This window comes from Rhinolophus ferrumequinum, chromosome 5 (assembly GCF_004115265.2).
Source record: "Rhinolophus ferrumequinum isolate MPI-CBG mRhiFer1 chromosome 5, mRhiFer1_v1.p, whole genome shotgun sequence".
In the NCBI taxonomy this organism is placed as follows: Eukaryota; Metazoa; Chordata; class Mammalia; order Chiroptera; family Rhinolophidae; genus Rhinolophus; species Rhinolophus ferrumequinum.
In genome coordinates, this window is record NC_046288.1 from 49,628,979 (window position 1) to 49,648,452 (window position 19,474).

Below are 19,474 nucleotides of genomic sequence, written 5' to 3' on the forward strand. Positions count from 1 at the left end.
ATATGTACCGCTTCTTCTTCATCCAGCCATCTATTGATGAGCACTTGGGTTTCTTTCATATCTTGGCTATTGTAAATAGTGCTCCAATGAACATAGGGATACATACATCTTTTCGAATTAGTGTTTTGGATTTCTTTGAATATGCATCCAGAAGTAGAATTTCTGGGTTATAAGGTAGTTCTAATTTTAATTTTTTGAAGAACCTCCAAACCATTTTCCTTCGCGGCTGCACCAATTTTGCAATCCTACCAACCATGCAAAAGGGTTCCCTTTTTCTCCACATCCTCGCCAATATTTGTTGTTGCTGATTTATTGATGATAGCCATTGTGAAAGGTGTGAGGTCATATCTTATTGTGGTTTTAATTTGCATTTCTCTGGTGATTAGTGACATTGAGCATCTTTTCATATGTCTATTGGTAATGTGTATGTCCTCTTTGGAGAAATGTCTATTCATATCCTTTGTCCATTTTTAAATTGGATTGTTTTTGTTGTTGTTGTTGTTGTTGTTTTTATTTTAGTGTTGAGTTGTATGAGTTCTTTATATATTTTGGATATTAGCCCCTTATCAGACATATCATTGGCAAATGTCTTTTCCCATTCAGTAGGCTCTTTTTATTTTGTTGGTGGATTCCTTTGCTGTGCAAAAATTTTTTAGTTTGATGTTGTTCCATTTGTTTATTTTTTCTTTTGTTTTCCTTGCCTAAGGAGATAGATTAGAAAAAATATTACTAAGAGCAATGTCAGAGAGTTTACTGCCTGTTTTCTTCTAGGAGTTTTATGGTTTCAGGTCTTATATTTAAGTCTTTAATCCATTTTAAGTTTAATCTTATATATGGTCTAAGAAGGTGGTCCATTTTCATTTTTTCATGTATCTGTCCAACACAATTTATTTAATAGAATGTCTTTACTCCACTGTATATTCTTGCTCCCTTTGTCATAAATGACCATATAGGCATGTGTTTATTTCTATTCTGTACCATTGATCTACATGTTTGTTTTTAATGCCAGTACCATACTGTTTTGATTACTATAGACTTGTAGTATAATTTGATATCAGGTAGCATGATACCTCCAATTTTGTTCTTTCTCAAGATTTCTGTGGCTATTCAGGGTCTTTTGTGGTGCCATATATATTTTAAGATTACTTGTTGTAGTTCTATGAAAAAATGTCATTGATATTTTGATAAGCATTGCTTCGGGTAGTATGGACATTTTAATAATGTTAATTTTGCCTCGGATGGGTAATTTTTAAATAGTGGGAGCCTGTGCATCTCACTCATCCCCAAACTCCAGTTTCCTCAATGAAACTAAAACATTCTAAGTATCCATAAACTAATCCATCTACTAAGGACTTCTGCTTTAACATATAGCATCTAAACATTATAGAATTCTTTAGCAAAAGAAATTCAGTAAATTGGTTTCCTTTCATAATAAAAGAGGATATGTTCTATAATGAAACTAAATGGAGAAATAATCTGTTAAAAATTAAACAAGGTTGGTAGTGCTCCTAAGCACCTAGGGAAGGAAGGGGATTAGGATCCATGAGAGGCTAAATTATCAGAGAAACGATAGTGATAAGGCATGAAGTGTTTAAACATTAGAAGTGGGATGCTCAAACAAACGGGGAGGCTAGCTGAGATGTGACCACGGTACCCTCTACATCCTGTCACCCAGACTTGCTTCAATTTAAATTTTTTACATGGTGTGAGAATTGAGATTTATTATTGAGAAATTTTAATCCAGATGGTGAATTTTGGGTTAAATTTTTTTTGTAAAGGCTTTCAGTGAATATTTAGATAATGCATGTTCAGATAATGAGAGATACATGTATGTGTGTCTATAAACATGTTGTTTTTCAGTTTTTAATTTCCTCAAGTGATATTATCTTTCCATAAATTTCTTTATTCATTTTTTTTGGACCTCACCATGCTGAAATATACACATAAACTTCCTTTATTGCTACGCATGTACTAGTATTCCATTATAGGAATATATCACAGTTTATTTCTTCCGTCAAAGCTTTTAGCACATCATTGTAGCTAGTTTAAGTAGAAATGGGCTTATTAAAGGATAGTGCATAGATTTCAGAAACTCAGTGGTGGGGGCACAAGTCCAAGGACAGTGAAATCAAGAGAAATATTGAACACACCATTGGACTGATGGAAAAACAACTGCCTCTGTCACTGCCCCTTCCATTCAGTCCCTGTGATTCTAAGAACTGGTACTACAATCTCCAGCAGGGCTGCAGACAGTTAGGACCAAGGACTTTGCCACCATGTTGATAAGTCTAATCTTATGATGCACAATGCACATTTGGACTTCAAGTTTCAGGCAGAGTCTGCTTGGCCAAAAAGAGCTCGTGTTGGGAATTCTTACTACAAGAGATTCTGAATTGTACGAATGGCTATCATTTATAGAATGTCTTACTATGTGCCTTAGAACATTTCTCCTTCCCCTTTATATATATAAACGAATGGAATCCTCACAACACCACTATGCATGGAAACTATCATTACCACTTTGAGGAAAGGAGGCAAAAGGAAGTAAAATAACTTGGCCAAGTTTGCAGAGCTACAGTGGCATAGCCATGACTCAAACCAAAGTAGAGATATTTATGAAGAGGACGACAACCACATAGGGTAGGAGTCTCCCTATTTTCCTAATGAAGCACACTGTTGCTGGTGACATTGTCCAGGTGAGGTAATGTGTTGCTGGATATGAGAAAAACAGAAATTTTTATACTCGTAGTTCAACTGGGAGTAGTCTGGCTCAAGTCTGTACCCATAACCGCTTTTCTGTACTGCCTCTTGACTGTATGTAGGCAACTATTAGATTGAATCCTTGGCAACTCTATTTATTGCCTTTGACCACTTAAGTTGATTCAATGACTTCATCAAGGATGGTTCTTCCACCGAATGAAAATGTAGGAAGCCACCTGTGTGTTTTGGTAACTCCTTAGGTAATCCGATACAAGCATATCTCACTTTATTGCTTTGCTCTATTGTATTTCACAGGTTTTGCATTTTTTTTTTTTATAAATTGATGGCAAGACCCTCCACCAACAAAAATATTACAACTCACTTTATTGTGGTGGTCTGGTACTTTACTGTAAATATCTCCAGTGTATGCCCGTATAAGGGAATTTTAAATTTTACTTATTGAGGCTTCTCTTTAATCACATTTCAGTCTGTTGCAAGTGAGAAGTATACCATCAGGGAAGGGGAGTAATGGAAATAACTTGTCTCTTTACAAAGGTAGCAATTTTACTCATCACTTGGCTTGCTAAATAGTTTCTGACCTCCACAACATTGGAATGCAAATAACAAAAAGAAAAGGGTGCAGCTAATTTCTTATTTGGCTGATACTATTGTGATTCAACACTGCTATTCTCTACACTTGGCAGATGTTTAAAGGTGACCAGCTCGTGAAATGCTTTTGTGGGTTGTTTGGAGAACACCCAGAAGTTGGGAGGCTATTGTCCCTTTGACTCAGACAAGTGTATCTCCATTCCTCAGCTTATAGGAATTTAGAAATCTCTCTAGATTCTCTATGGTAAAATATATTCACTTCTCCAAGTGTCCCTCCTTCACTAGACCTAGGGCCAGACTTGGTCCTTGGGTAACACTCATACATTCTTTTCCTGGATACACTGAAATTGTTGGCTGATGGAAAAGCAGCTCTAGTCAAACCTTCTCTTGGTGTTTAGATTTCTCCAGGAAGTCAGTCAGCAATCCACTTTGTCACCCAGTTATATTAATCTCAGTATAGTCCCTCCCAACAAGGATGAGGAATGGGAAGGCATCCTCTTCTACTCTTTTCAACTGTCTTTCTCTTCAGTCAAGGTTTTCTGAAGTATGGTTGCAACTCCTTTCACAAGTCTTTGCTGTTCTGTTTCCATCTGCTCACCAACTTCCCAATCTTCTGAATATCTTCCTAGCATTTCTTCCTCTACAACCCATGGCTCTTCTTCTTGCTCCAACTTGAAATTGATATCTGGTTTGGTGAGTTGACAGCCTACTATTAGTAGGTTGTCAGGTTATAGTTCTTCAGCCCCACATCCCTGTACCATTTCCTCTGAGCAGATTTCAATGGTTGCCATTCCTCCTCCTTGAATGCTATTATTTTCAATATTGTTCACAGACAGCCACTCCCACAGGGATGAATCCAGTTGCTGGGCTGAAAAGATAACTAATATCTTAAAGGTCTTCAAGGTCAAAATGGACCATAAGGACATAAATCTGCAACTGCCAGTTGATAAACAAAGCACTTGAGGCCTATGGCAGATTATTACCTGAGTGTTCTTTTCTCTCTGCAGTCTTCATAGAGGGCATGCTTTTCTGGATTTTGTGTACTTCTACAGAGTTTAGGTCCCTTGGCTTACTTCCTTGTTCCAAAATCTTCAAAGGCTCCATTTTCTTTTGATTTTTAAAAGTAAAATTAAAATGCATGAGTAGTATGTATTCCTTATCCTGAATGGGTAAGGCCCTGAGACCACAGGGCACTTGGGGTCTTCTGTCCCCACAGCTAAGCAACGTGCACCTGACGCCTGCGCACTGAGAGCTGGTGGGCACTCCTAGAAATCTCTGGCATATCCCTTGGGGTGAACAGGTTCTAACGGCTGGTCCATGAACCTTGCCTAGGGTGGGCTGTACCTCCTAGAGTCTTGGTGGGTCAACCACAGCCTTCCCACGATGGACCCCATTTCACAGAGCCACCGGGTTCCTAATGCTAAAACAATGATCTATTGCAGAAAAGATTCAGTTGGTACCGTACCGTGTTTCCCTGAAAAGAAGACCTAGCTGGACAATCAGCTCTAATGTATCTTTTGGAGCAAAAATTAATATTTACCCGGTCTTATTGTACTATAAGACCGGATCTTATATAACATAACATAATGTAATATAATACAATACAATACAATACAATACAATACAATACAATACAATACAATACAATATAATATAATATAATATAATAATAATACCGGGCCTTATATTAAATTTTGCTCCAAAAGACACATTAGAACTGATTGTCCATCTAGGTCTTATTTTCGGGAAACACCGTAGTTAACCTCCTTGTTTTTCTACGATCAACATTTGTTCTAGGATACATTTTGTTCTAGGACCTGCAAATGTTCTAGGATACATTTATTTGACATTCATGAAAAAGTACCCGTAGGTATTAATTTCATGATTTTAGTTGAGGAGGAATAGCTTTAGGCACAGGATCTGGGAAAATAATCTGTCCTTTGTTGAAATTTTACTCTATGACCCCTTAGCAAACAGAGGACAATACATTATCATTCTTAAATAAAAAACGAACGATTAATGCTACATTAAGTTTGCTCGTCTCACTATTACCTAAAAAAGAATAAGAATTTAGGCAAGTAAAACGCACTTTCTAAGGAGACAGGGTTAAGTGTCATGTTCCACATAACCTCTGTGTAATACATAGAGATCCCTATTCACTTCTGAAACAATTTACAAGATTAAATTCAAAATGAGACAATTTGCATTTTTGGAATAGTGTCTTTCTTTATACAAATCATTTTGCAACAAGATTTAAGACATATTTAACCATGTATAGAGAAGATAAGCTTCAGTAATAAACTTATGCCTTTCCTATGAAATCATCTGCTAAGAATGATGCTAAATCCAACATCAGATCTTTTATTATCTGACTGTAGAGAAAATAGTATGTATAGGTGCCAAAGTAAACTAAAGATAGTTCATCAGTAAAATCTACCTCACATGAAGATAGAATCATATCATCAGAGTATATGTGATCTGGATACCTGAATTATCTAGGTAGTTGAGCTGTCATCTTTTAACTACTATCAATTAAAACATTTAATTATTTTTAATAGACACATGTCTTAAATTTACCATTCACTTCACTGTCATGTTAAGTAATGATGTTAAATGAATTTTTCTTGACACCTTAGTCATTTTTATATAATTGTTACTTAATATAGCAAAATAAGATTTTAGACACCGATGTATAATGAAAAGATTTAGTTCTCAGGAGGCCTTGACCAAGACATGGGTCCTGAATTTTCTTTCTTGATGTCAGTTTATTTTTTAATTATCTGTTGCCTCATTATAGAATCTGCCGTGTGTAAAATTAATTGGTACCTCATGGATTAGTGTTACCTTCTATGTGGTTTTCTTATATTCAGAAAATTATATTCCTCATTATTTTAATCACCAACACTCAAAATTTTGTCTCTGACTAATCATCATTGGCTCAAAATCATTCCCCAAAATCTTATGTCCCTCTTGTATACTCAGTACCTTACTTTCAATAGGGCATAAAGAAAACACACTCCTCACCTTTTCAAGATATAGGTTAAAATAATTGAAGAGGTGCTTACTGTAAATATATATTACTGATCTTAGACAAGATTTTAGATAAGATTTTAGACTGATCTTAGACAAACTACTGATCTTAGACAAGATTTTTCTTAGATAAGATTTTTCTTAATGCTTGACATTTATTAGAATTCGAATTAATATTAGGGGTCATCCTTAACCTACATAAATAAATATTATATTCAGTATTTATGAGTGCAAAATTACAAATCAAAGAAGTTTTCATTATCTTTTTTTCAGTTTTTAAGGGATTTATATTTAAATCTAGAAGACAGATATTAGAAAGAATAAATTAACAAAGAAGATGATATTATTATCATAGAAATCATAGCAAATTCTTGGGGAATGCCATAACAACAACAACAACAACAACAAAAATCATTGAAGAGATTACATCTTATCTTGAGTTTTATAGGTAAAACTCAGCTTTTAAACTTTATATCTCTATATCTATCTATCTATCTATCTATCTATCTATCTATCTATCTATCATCTACCTACCTATCTATCTATATTTGGATATATAAGTAAAGCTCACTCAGCTTTTAAACTCTCTGTCTAATCTATACGTATATCTAGAGAGATATATCTATATATGGTAAATTTCTAAATAAATAGTCTATGTTAACTGTCACATACAATTTCTCTGTATAGGTACATTTTTAATTTTTGCGTGTTTAAAACTAATTCCCATGAAAAATGCTCAATGCGTTTTCTCCAAATGTAGGGATAATCATTGGGAAGGTCTGATTCAAAATAAAGGAAAATAAGGTACAGAAAACACATTTCAGCAATCTTGGAGATAAAGAGGTAAATAATAATTTTCCAGAACTGCTAAAACTGAGGTATAGCACTAGTTTTTAAACAGCTGCTGATTGGGAGAAATATAGTAATTAATAGGCCAGAGAACAAGAAAACATTTAACGTCTTTAAATTAGACACAGAATTAGAGGTCATAGGGAAGATAATTTATATCATAGTTCTTGTTTGCAATACAGCTGCTTCTCACTCTAGCCAACAAGCCCTACTGTGAGTAGCAGGGATTTATTTGTTACCAATGACCCTGGACAACATAGGGAAAACCTACAGTGTAAGAGTAAGGCATAAATCTTGAGAGTGCCCATATGATGGATCATCCTGCTTATGAAATCCCTTTTGTAATAACAAAATGCAGTAACATTTAATATTCTGAACATTAACATATTAAGCAAAGGTTAAATTGTTCAGTAATACTAAAGGACAAGAGATGATTAAAAAATATTCCTAAACAACAACAAAACTATCTCCTTAAAATGATCTCTATAATTATCAAATAAGATGAGTCTCCTCAAGAAAGCCTAATGTTAAGTGATAGTTCAGTAGAAAGAGATGAAAACTAACTAAAGCAAATAAGGGACATGTTGAGTTCAACTATTGGAAAGGATCAGTTGGTAGTGGGGGAAGGCTTTTCCCCCACTATGTATCTACAGTTTTACTTCATCACATAAACACTTAAAGGAAAATATAGATTCCAGGTCTCTTTCCCACAATGCAGTGCATAATAGTTGGACAGTTTTTGGGCATTGGGAAGCTGAGTTATTTTATCAACGTTTTGGTTATTGTGAACCAGCATCTGTGTTTCGAAACTACTGATCTCGCACACCAAGGGCTTTATTTTACAACTATAGAACAAACAACTCGGTGACTAAATAATGTACCTAGGATTACATAGCTAGGATATGAGCTCAAGATTTCCATCAACCATCAGTTCTGTGCTGTTTTCTCAAATCAATTCAATTCAATTCATCCAGTCCAATGGAAGAGCAAGTATTTATTGACCATTTATTCTGGGATTTACGGTCCCAATCTTGAATGACTTAAGTACAATAATGGAAATGTTTTAGATGAAAGTTTCTTAAAGCAGAATACATTGAAATATTTCAGGGGTACTTGAATCCTTTGAAATTATGCTTAATTTTAGGTTATTTGCATAAGCATATTTTTATCAATGAAGTTTCTAGAGCTTTTATCAAAATTTCAGAGGGTCTTATGCTACCCACCCTAATTGAGGACTGTTGGTCCAAATCCTTGTCTCTGATTTGTTTTGCAAGACCATGTTACAGGTAAAGCATTAATCCCCAAAATATTTGAATTTAATATTTAAGCTTATCTATCTTCTCCAAATGTGTAGGCTACTGGAGAGAATTAAATGTGTTGCCACAATTTAATCTTTTGTTTTTCTTGCCCTCCTATGTGTACATAAAACTCACACAAAGTAAAACATACTGATTTTTTCTTTTATGATTTTTATTCTCCACTCTTATAATTGCAGAGAAATGAAGAGTAAGAAAATAAGTCAAATGGATAACACATACACGTAATAACATTGTTTCCTTTGTTTCAGCATGCCTAGTATCTGGAAAGTAATTGTATTCTCTAGTTAGAGAGTGAGATTCCAAAGTAAAAAAGAAATACTTTTCATCAGATGTCTTTATTCAGCATTATATTTTATATAGAAGCACTAGTAATATGTTTAGAAAGAATGCAACAGATAACGTGTGTGTGTGTGTGTGTATTGCTTTTGAAGTAGGAATTTTTTAGGTAAAAATAGAGAACTAAATGTCATAAAATAACAGATTTCTCTCTCTCGAGGTTAGAAGAGCAATTATGTTCTTTAGAGCTGCTGATGGAGAACATCATCAAAATGGAATTACTTCTTTGTGAGAGAACCGTCAGCTTAGCTTTATATTAATAGATAAAACCTTTGGAATATATCTGTTGGGAAAGAAAAGCTGTTTTAGTAAGTGGTGTCTCTATTGTACTTCTCACCTAACCCAAAACATCCTTTCAGATTGTTTCTCTAATTACATTACTTCAAATAAAAAAAATACAAAAATTAAAAGAAACAACTTATTTTTCTAACCAAATTAACTAAGTATCATTGATATAAAGTAATTCATATTATGTAATAATCCTAGCTTCTGATTGTCCTAATGACTCTATTGGAGACTCAAGCAAAAGTGTGTTTTACAATATATATTATACCTGAAAAGTTTGGGTGTTATATCATAACAATAGTGAATTTAATAAGATGAAGTACCAACTGACAGAACAGAAAAGAATCAGATAAGCTGTTAAAACTTTCAAAATATAATTTAATGTACTGATTTATCCACTGAGGAATATTCTGGGAATGAAGATCTTTTATAATGAAATTAAGCTATATGTTCTTGTAACACATAGGAGTCTATACTAGAAGAAATATTTTTTTCTTTAAGTTTCATACATGTGAGACTACACATGACGAAACTATTTTATGTTTATTTCCATTATGATCAGGAACAGTTGAACAAAATATGGCTAGCTTAACCCAAGGTAAACCTGTTAAGTCCAGAGAATTTGTTCTGGTAACATTACCTTTGTATTTGACATTCAGATAGTGATAGTTTCCTCATTTTCAATCAGCCAACACATTCTGTTACCTACCTCATTCCCCCTTTACCCAAACATGAGTGGAGCTCGACAGCAACCATCTGAACATGTTAACTCAGTTTGCTTTGAGAGTTAGTGTAGTAACTCACTGAGCATAAACATCTCTTTAATTGTGAAATGGAATAGTTTTTCCTGAAAGTTAATTGGAGGGAGCCTCCAAATGAAACTATACTTACTGAAAGGCAGAATAATTCTGAATGCAAATCTGATGTCGTTTTTGAGGTTCTCTAGTGGTATGATAGGAGAGTGTATAAACAGAAAAGGTAGAATCTGTTTGTTCATCTGTAATGGTAATGTTGAACAAGGAGCTAGTCTGGCTTTATCTTCTGAAGGTTTATTTCACAGAGGGATTGGGATGTCAGTGGGCGTGTCTGGGCACTGAAACATTTTTCAGGACTTATTTTGTGTAACTCTATGTAAAAATAATTAAATAATTAAACATGTTACATTAACACGTTCTTTTAGTTTATAATGTGACAATAAGAATCCTCAAAGAATTACATCTTCAGATAAGTTTAATAAATAAATATACTTCCTTAAAAATAATATGTGCTTTAGAGTAGGACAATGAGTAAATCATTACATGTCCAGATATATCATGTCTAGCAGATATTCTTTTTAGTTATAAATGTTAATCCAAGATATATATATAGGATTTCAGGAGTTGTTTCAGAGGTAAAAGGGAAAGAGCTTGGCAAACTATAGTACAGGAAGAATTTCAGATATGGCAGAGTAACTCTTTTGCAGATCAAGTGTCTGAGAAAAATCAGAGAATGTATTTCTGTTTATATCTATTTAAGAGAATGAAAAGTTACACAGACAACCAGGTCATGTAAGGCCAGGAACTTGGGAAGAAGGATAAGGCAGGAACTACATTGAGGTGAGCCTTACATCATTTTGAAGGACTCTTAGTTCCTAAGCAACACAAGGCAAAAAGGCTAAGAAGATGGCTACAAACTGGATAGGAATCTAAACTGAGATTTTGGCTTTCTTGGGATCTATAGAAACAAACCTTATAGCTCAAGTCCAAGACAGCAGGATATGCAGGGACAAAATCCAAAAGAAAAAGGAAGAACATTGGTAAAAGTCTAGGATTATATCATTTTTACCCATCAAGAAATTTGTTAAATTTTATTTTATGGATGGACAAAGAAACTAAGATCTAGAATCAAAAGTGACAGCTAATGATCTGGACAACTGTACAGTGTTTAACAGTTTCAATGGAGGGAGGAAATCTAGTGATTTTTACTGACTTCCTGTTAGGATCACAGAAATGTTGCACTCTGGGAACATGGATGACGGGAATTAGATCAACATTTAAAAAAAAATGGGCAACCCAGTCCTAACAAACAAAATCCCACCCTGGAAAAAGTTAGTTTGCCCCATATTTCAGGTGCCCCAGAGAAAGCAAAAGGATATCCTGTCTGGAAGAAGTTAATATGAGACAAAGCATCAAATTATCTCTATAATTTTTCATAGGTTATGACCAACATTTGATCAAACTTACTAGGACTGCCAGAAGATAGAATCAAGACAGAAACTAAGAGAATAAGCAAAAAACTATAAGCAGATACAAAGGTGAGTCAGTTATATAGCCTTCAAAATAATGAAGAGTCAAATGTTTAACAAAATTGTTGATAAGATAGAGAATCTCACCATATAACTGGAATTTATAAACAATAATCAAATGGAAATCATAGATTTAAAAAAATAATAATTGGTATTAAAAGTGCAGTAGATGTGTGCATCTATATTTGAAGAGAGGATTAGTGAACTAGAAGAGAGATCGTTAGAAAATACAGTCTGAAATACAGAGAAAAGAGGATCTATAATATACAAAAGAACATCCAAGATACTTGAGACAGTAAAAACACTTAATATCTATAATTGACTTTTCAAAATAAAAAGAGAGAATGCTATAAAAGCAATATTTTAAGAGGTGAAAGGTGACAATTTTCCATAATTGATAAAAAGACATTGACCCATACAATCTAGAACTTTAGGATTTGGGGTTGGGAGGACACATTAGTGTAAAATTAATTTTTAAAAACGCATAAAGAAAATATGAAAAAGTAGCCAGATAAATAAAAAATACACTATCTTTAGAAAAATATTTCATCAGAAACCATGGAAGGCAGAAGATAATGCAATGACATCTTTAAATGCTGAAAGAAAATATGTGAATCTGGAGTTCTTTATCCAGGACGAATATTCTTCAGAAATGAAGAGAAAATAAAAGTGTTTCCAAACAAACAAAAACTGAGAGAACTCATCAACGGTAAACCTGAATGAACATACACATTAAAAGGAGTACTTTAAATAATATGATCCCAAAGAGAAGCAGAGAAATGAAAGAAGGAATCAAGAACAATGGAACAGACAAGTATGTGGGTAAATCTAAATTAATATAACTTAAGAACTGATAATAATAACCTCTTAAGGGGGCAAAATGGATATAGTATTAAAAATTATGACAATTGTAGCATAAAAGGCAAGGTATAATTTTAAAAGAAATGAAATAGTTTTCAAATCTTTTCATTTTAAAGGAAATACAGCATATTTTAATTAATAATGAGTATGTCTATAGTTAATGGGCTTTTGTTCCCTGCCATAATAAAATATATAATAGAAGCAAAAGTATAATGTGTGTAACGGAATAAAAAATAAGACATTATTCTAGACATTGTTTTCCAACATAATTTACTGATGAATTCACTATTCCAAAACATGGAAGTTCTAGACCAACAGTGTTTAATAGAAATATAATATGAGCCTATGACTACATTTAAAAAGTAAAAATAAACAGATAATAATAATCATAATGTATATTTTATTAACCCAAGATATCTGAAATATTATTTCAACATGTAATGAATAAAAATACTATTAATCAGCTATTTTACTCCTTTTTTGTCTAGTGAAGTCTTCAAAATCTGGTATGCATTTTAGACTTACAGCCCATCTCATTTTGATATAGCCACATTTTAAGTGCTCAGTGGTCACATGAGTCTACCATTATGGATAGCAGAAGGCTAGACTGTAGTGAAAATAAACTCTGATGGCATCTATATAAATTTGATCTACTCCAATAAGTAGTGTAATGATATATCAGATATTAAACTTTATATTTTATTACTTTAATAAATGATGTGTTGTTTAGAATCTAGGTCCCTAGCAATTAATACAATCTCAGTAGGTTCCTGAAATATCATGCCACTTGGTGGTACTTGGTAGTGTGGATACTAAAGTGAAAAGGAATCTTTGTCTGGAATACAGTAACATCAAATCATTCAAATCCAGTCCCATCTTACAAAACAAAACAAAAAACAAACCTTAAAGTCTAAACCACTGTCACAGGCATTATTATATACTCAAATGTTCAACCCATAGTTTAATATATATTAAATATTTACTGAGAGTATCTATTCTTAGTCCAAACTTGCCAGACTGTACAATTTTGTCAAAAAGCCTAAATGTTTCAATGAGATGTAACCTCACAATCATTGACTAAACCATGACATTATTGTTTACATACCTTTATATTTAAAAAGACAGGCTAATTAAAAGAAAGGCTGTCACCTTCACCTCATTAAGGTAACTCTCCTGTCTTAGCATGAAAGTCAAATGAAAAGCAGACATTATAAAAAGGAAAATGTAATGGCTCTTCATGACCAGATTAACACTTATTTCTAGAAGCATGCAGATTGTCCTCTCCTGTAATCCATTAATTACTCTTTGGGGCCATAAACATAATCAATTTCTAGAACAGAAATGAAAATATATTGCTCTGAAGACAGAAAAAAATGATCTGACCCACAGATTCTGAATGACAGTTAATTTAAGGATCGTAAATATTTAGCAAACGTATACTTCAGTAAGGACAAGCACACTTACCACTTAGAAGATTCTACTTTTCTTCTTGGGCATTTTTGTTTGGCTTTCTGTCCTACAGTAGAATTATTTTCTCTCTTAATCAGGAAACGATTTGGTAGAGTGACATTAAATGTCCTCTTCAGAACAGAATGTCTTAAAAATGGACTGAGCTATGAAGATTCAAACAAAATAATAGTATATTTTAATCATGTCTTTAATTTAATTCATAAACTTTGAAAAATTATTTTACATATATCAATAATGAACTCATTGATGCAAATAAACTTACAACTTAACACCATATATTAATATCTTTCACATTTAGATTCCCAGGGTTAATATCTATAGATATACTTCCAAGTGTAAAAAGTTACTAGTCATGAGCTTAACTAAAGCATGCTTAACAGTTTTGCAAAAATGCATGTATATTTGAGAGAGACCAAAATCTTTGTTGAAATCTTAAACCATTGTTTAAAAAAGAAATACGTAATTTTTTGCATATGTTAATATCAAATCATCTTTACTCTAAAATAAATTTTGCTTCCAATGAAGGTAGATACAGATTTCCCAGATGTGCCTTCTCTCAACATTTATCCTTCCAACAAATATTGAGTAAATGCATTTCATCTGTCCCAAAATATCTTTAGTGCTATAAACATGCAGTAACAAAACAAAGTCATTTATATTCACCATTCACCCACCAATGGAAATATTGAGAAAGACAAAAATTTAAACAACTCTAAAAACTGAAAAAAAAAAAAACAGTTTCTGATTTTCAACTGCTGTAATGTCTACTAAATCTCTTGCAAAAAGATGACTGAAAAACAAAATTAATAAAATATTCATTTAACCAATATTTATTGAGTGCTTTCTATGTGACAGGTACCAGTCCTAATATAGCTCTGTCAACACTTTTTATTTTCATGCTCTCCTCCTCAAGAACACTGTACAATAGGATATATAAAAACGTTGGAAATTGGGATGAGTATTTAATAAATACAAATGTTGAGGATACTGCATTCTTAGATTTATAGTTTTTTATTGGCTGCATATGATACAGTTACAGGTGATAGAGTTACAGGTTTAGAGTTAGCTCCGTGTAGAAGGATAATTAATATCTCAGTGCAAATTTGGACCTGAGTACTTCCACTGTCTGTGGCCTGTAGAAGGATATCTCCCCTTTTCGAATGTCAGTTTCTTCATTGTTCAAATGGGCAATGCTATCTATCTTATATAGACTTTCTGGGTATACTAATTGTATTAAAGTATTGTGAAGTGGTCTTTGTTCTTGAGAGGCACTATAACTCAGTGGTTAAGACCATGGACTTAGCGTTGGTTAGAACCCCACTCTTTCTATCTACTTCCTGCATGTCCTTAAGCAACTTAGTTAACCCCTCTGTGCTTTGGTTTTCACTTTTGGAAAATGAGGATGATGAAACAATACCTATTTTGTAGTATTGTTTTGAGGCTTAAATGAGTTAATGTATTTAAAGCATATCAAGTCTGGCATATCAAAACCATTATGTATCAAGTACTATTATCTCACCCCATCCCAAAAGTAAATATTTGCATCAAATTACTTAAAAATAAATTTTCATTCTTATATTTAGCGAAGTGTGAAGCAGGGCAGGTGGAATTAGCCCTCAGTCTAGTGGTCTGCAAAAACACTGAAAGTTTATTGGGATATATTTCTTGGGCAGGATAAAATTAACAGGAAGATTATTTCTATGATCAGAAGACAGAAAGCAGAGTCTGGACAATCTACACACCCTGTTGTCTGAAAATACCGATTTTTCATAGATGTCCTTTTTTGAAAGCATGAGCAAACAGAAATATGTTTAAATAATTCCAATGAATATAATGCAACCTAAAGGAAAATAACATTAATCTGAATAATACAGGATGGGGAAAGTTCTAATATTTATTTATAACATGAGCAAATATTGGAAATCACATTTTGCTTACAGCCCACACTCACTTCCCCTTGGTATCTCCACCCCACTGGCACCTGGAAGCAGCTGCCCTGGGGGATCACAGCCCAAGGAGCAATTCCTATTCTTCTGGCTGAAGATGGGGAGTCCTAAGAGAGTAGGATGGTGGTGATGTTCCTCATATCTATTCCTGAATCTATGTGAAAAGAACGTGCCAAGTCCTAGGCAGAAGTGGCCTGCATTGCCGCTGCATTGAAACAGAAGTGTTTGTCCTTAGAACTGAGAGAGGATGTGCTTTTGTCAACACCAGAAAAGATTTTCAGAAATATTTTGCAAAATACTATGTTCGAAGAAGAAGAAAAGGCTTAAAAGACGCATAAAATGAAATCTACAATATGGGCTAATTGGATGAGTATAGATGCTGTACAGAATGAAACACTCAGAAAAATAGCTGAGGACACTCATAATCCAGAAATTAAATTCAGGAAAAATATAATAATATTAGAAATAAATAAAGCTTGAGGGGTAAACCCTCAATCACTCAAAAATTTAAAGAGAGCATTTAAAATAACTATTAAATTAAAAATTACAACTATTTAGAAGATAATACCAAAAAAAAAAAGAAAAGAAAACAATGAATCAACATTCATAGAGTTATCCTCAAAGCTTTAGTCTTAATCCAAAATGTTGCATGATTTACAAAAGGAAAACTTGGGAAATTCCATTTATCCCCGCTTCCTTTCATTCATTCCACAAAAGAATATCAAGTGCATACAACATGCCAGGCACTATACTAGCATCTAATGATAAAACTATCAACAAATAAGAAAATTCCAGGCCTTGTGAAACCTATTACCAATAATCAGATAATCATAAAATAAATGTACAATCAAACAGTGATAGTAACTCTCAAGAAGAGGTACAGAGAGACAAATAGGGAGATTTGATCATCTGAAGGCCGTCAGAGTCTTCATTAAGGAAGTGATCATTGAACTGAAATCTGAAGGGAGGATAGAATTTAGTGAGGCAATGGTGAGGAGGGGATGCAGGGAGTTAACTCCAGGCTCAGAGACCAGCATAAGCCAAGACCCTGGAGTATGTTCCAGTCACTAAGAGAACCGGTGGGCCTGGAGGCGTGGAGAAAGGGAGGCATCGTGAGGGGATGTAGAGGTGAGTAGGCCAGATTTCAAGACTTAAGGATTTCAGTCTTATGATAAAAGTAATGAGAGACCATAGAAGTTTATTAAAAAGGGGGTGAGAGATGATTTTCTGATTTGCTTTTTGAAAAGATGATGCATTACTGTATTTTTCATAAATGTTTGTATTATGCAAACATCGAATATCATATGTATACTTATTACTGAAATAACTGTGTACCATTAATTTCAATGGGAATTATTTATTTTTGTTTATATTTTAAATAACAATCACTTAAGAGTTTTTTCTGGTTACAATTACCATTTGGAAACAGGGAAGACTCTAGAGTCTGACACTCAGAGAAGAATGGAGTAAAGATAAAAATTTGCAGGTTATATGCAAATAGACTACTGAGAAAAATATTAATAGCATGAAAAAAGGATCCAGGGCCAGGCCTTTAGGAACTACCAAATTCATAGCCATATATTGGGAGGAGACTGTAAAAGATATGAAAATGAAGGAGGTTGAGAGATGGGAAGAATATCAGAGAGTAGTGTGTCAGGGAAGCCAAAAGAGGAGAGTGTACAAAGATTTTAACACTGCTGAGAGATCTAATAAGTGGACTGAGACATGTTCATCATATGGAGAGAAAAGCAGTACATTAATGAATTTAGTTGAGGTAAACTAAAGTGAATATAAACCCGACTGGAGGAAATTGAGAAGTAAGGAAGTACAGCAATAATGCGAAACTTTTTTGAAATGTTAGCTTCAAAACTAGAAGGTGGAAGAGATTTGAAACTATTTAAAAGACAATGGGAATCATTCTGCAGTTGAGATTGAGAGGGGATAACTGATAGTGAAATATTTCAGAAAATACAGAAAGGGAATAAATTTCATAGCATAAGATATTTGGTGTTAGAAAAAATGAGTGATCTATGGTAACAGTTGGAAAAGATTATGAGATAAATTTAGATGTATATATATTTATGAATTAAATACAATTAATTGAGGATATCTCCATCTGATGTTTTGTTTTGTTTCTCGATATTTGGCATCAAGTGTTCCTCCTACTCAGGCTCCTGTGTAAATGACCAAGCAAATATATGATCAGGAAAAATCCTATGTTAATGTTGAAAAATAGGGATTGAACATTTATCTGTTAAAATTTTCAAAGAATTACTGCTAGTTACATTAATGATGGGAATGAACTAAAGGGAGATTTAGAGGGCTGATTCAGACTTTCTATCTTCCATCCTCAACCAACTCCCCCCCAAAAATCTTAACTTCAAGAAGTTGAAATTTTGTCATTCTTGATCTAGAAATGATGAAATGGTATAGTATCTATCATTGGGAGTGAAATATATTTGAAGTATTGGGATTCAGTACAGTTTTGAGAAGCTCCAAGTTTCAATCCTGGCACAGCACACAGAACAAAATTAGAAATGCTGACAGGAGTCAGACAAAGCGAACATATTAGCATATCTGAATTTGGGCATCAGGAAGTAAAAGTGGAGTAGAAGTATCAGGCTTTATCTATCTAAAGCAGAGGAAAGAAATGAAACTCTTCCTGTGGCTGTTCCCTGCACCAGTTCTCTCTATATCTTTCCACAAAGGTTTCTGGATCTAAAAGGGTCTGAAATTGAAGGTCCATCTGAGAAAGATTTAGGGGAATGAGATGGTACCAAATATTATAAAATAATGTAAATGTATTAAGCTTAAAACAACGTGGCTCAAGTCCAAAAACAAGTGGTAAATTCAGTGGAAAGTAGCTTACTAGGCTTAAAATAAATATAGGCATTTAGCATATGGTAAAATTGGCATTTCAAGCCAACAGAAAAAGAATGTACTCAAAGGTCATCTGTACTGGAATAATCAGATTTGTAAAAAGCAAATGACTATACATCATAACTTCAGATTATGAGCTCATATAAAATTAAATGTTTAAAAAATTATTTTAATAGAACATTAGAATAAATAGAAGAAAGGACAAGTGAATCTCAAGTCTAGGATTTTATTTTTAGGAAATCATCCTGAGTCTTCACAAATTCGTATCTGAGATGATATGTATTGTATTTTTTTATAATAAGAATATCAATAAAGTCAAATTTTCTGGAAAGAAATTCTGATAATGCTTTATAAATTAGTCCCAGTATCGAAAAAACTAGAATATTGCCAGTCATTTTATAAATTTGGCTATATAATTCTAAAACATGGCTACTGTTTACTATCAAAAAATATGTGCACTCTACAACTTCAGGACTTACTATCAAAGTACAGTAATCAAGATGATGTGGTATTGGTGAAAGAACAGACAAAGAGGTAAATGGAACAGAATAAAGAACTCAGAAAAAGACCCACACAAATATAGTCAACTGATCTTTGACAAAAAAGCAAAGACGATATAATGGAGCAAAGATTATCTTTTCAACAAATGATCCTGAAACATCCAATGTACATCCAAATGTACAAAAAATCAATCTAAATACAGATCTTATACCCTTCACAAAAATGAACTAAAAATGAATCATAGACCTAAATGTAAAATGCAAAAACATAAAACTCCTAAAGGATAACATAAGAGAAAATCTAGATGACCTTGGGTTTGGCAATGGCTTTTTAGATACAACACCAAAGGCACATCCATGAAAAATATAAATGATTAAATGGATTTCATTAAAATTAAAAACTTC

General features: G+C 33.3%; 1 protein-coding gene across 1 annotated transcript in view; it reads right to left on the bottom strand.

Annotated features, from left to right (window-relative positions):
* STPG2 (sperm tail PG-rich repeat containing 2) overlaps positions 1–19,474 on the bottom strand; it is a 444,557-nt gene that overhangs the window by 20,849 nt on the left and 404,234 nt on the right. The window lies entirely within an intron of this gene.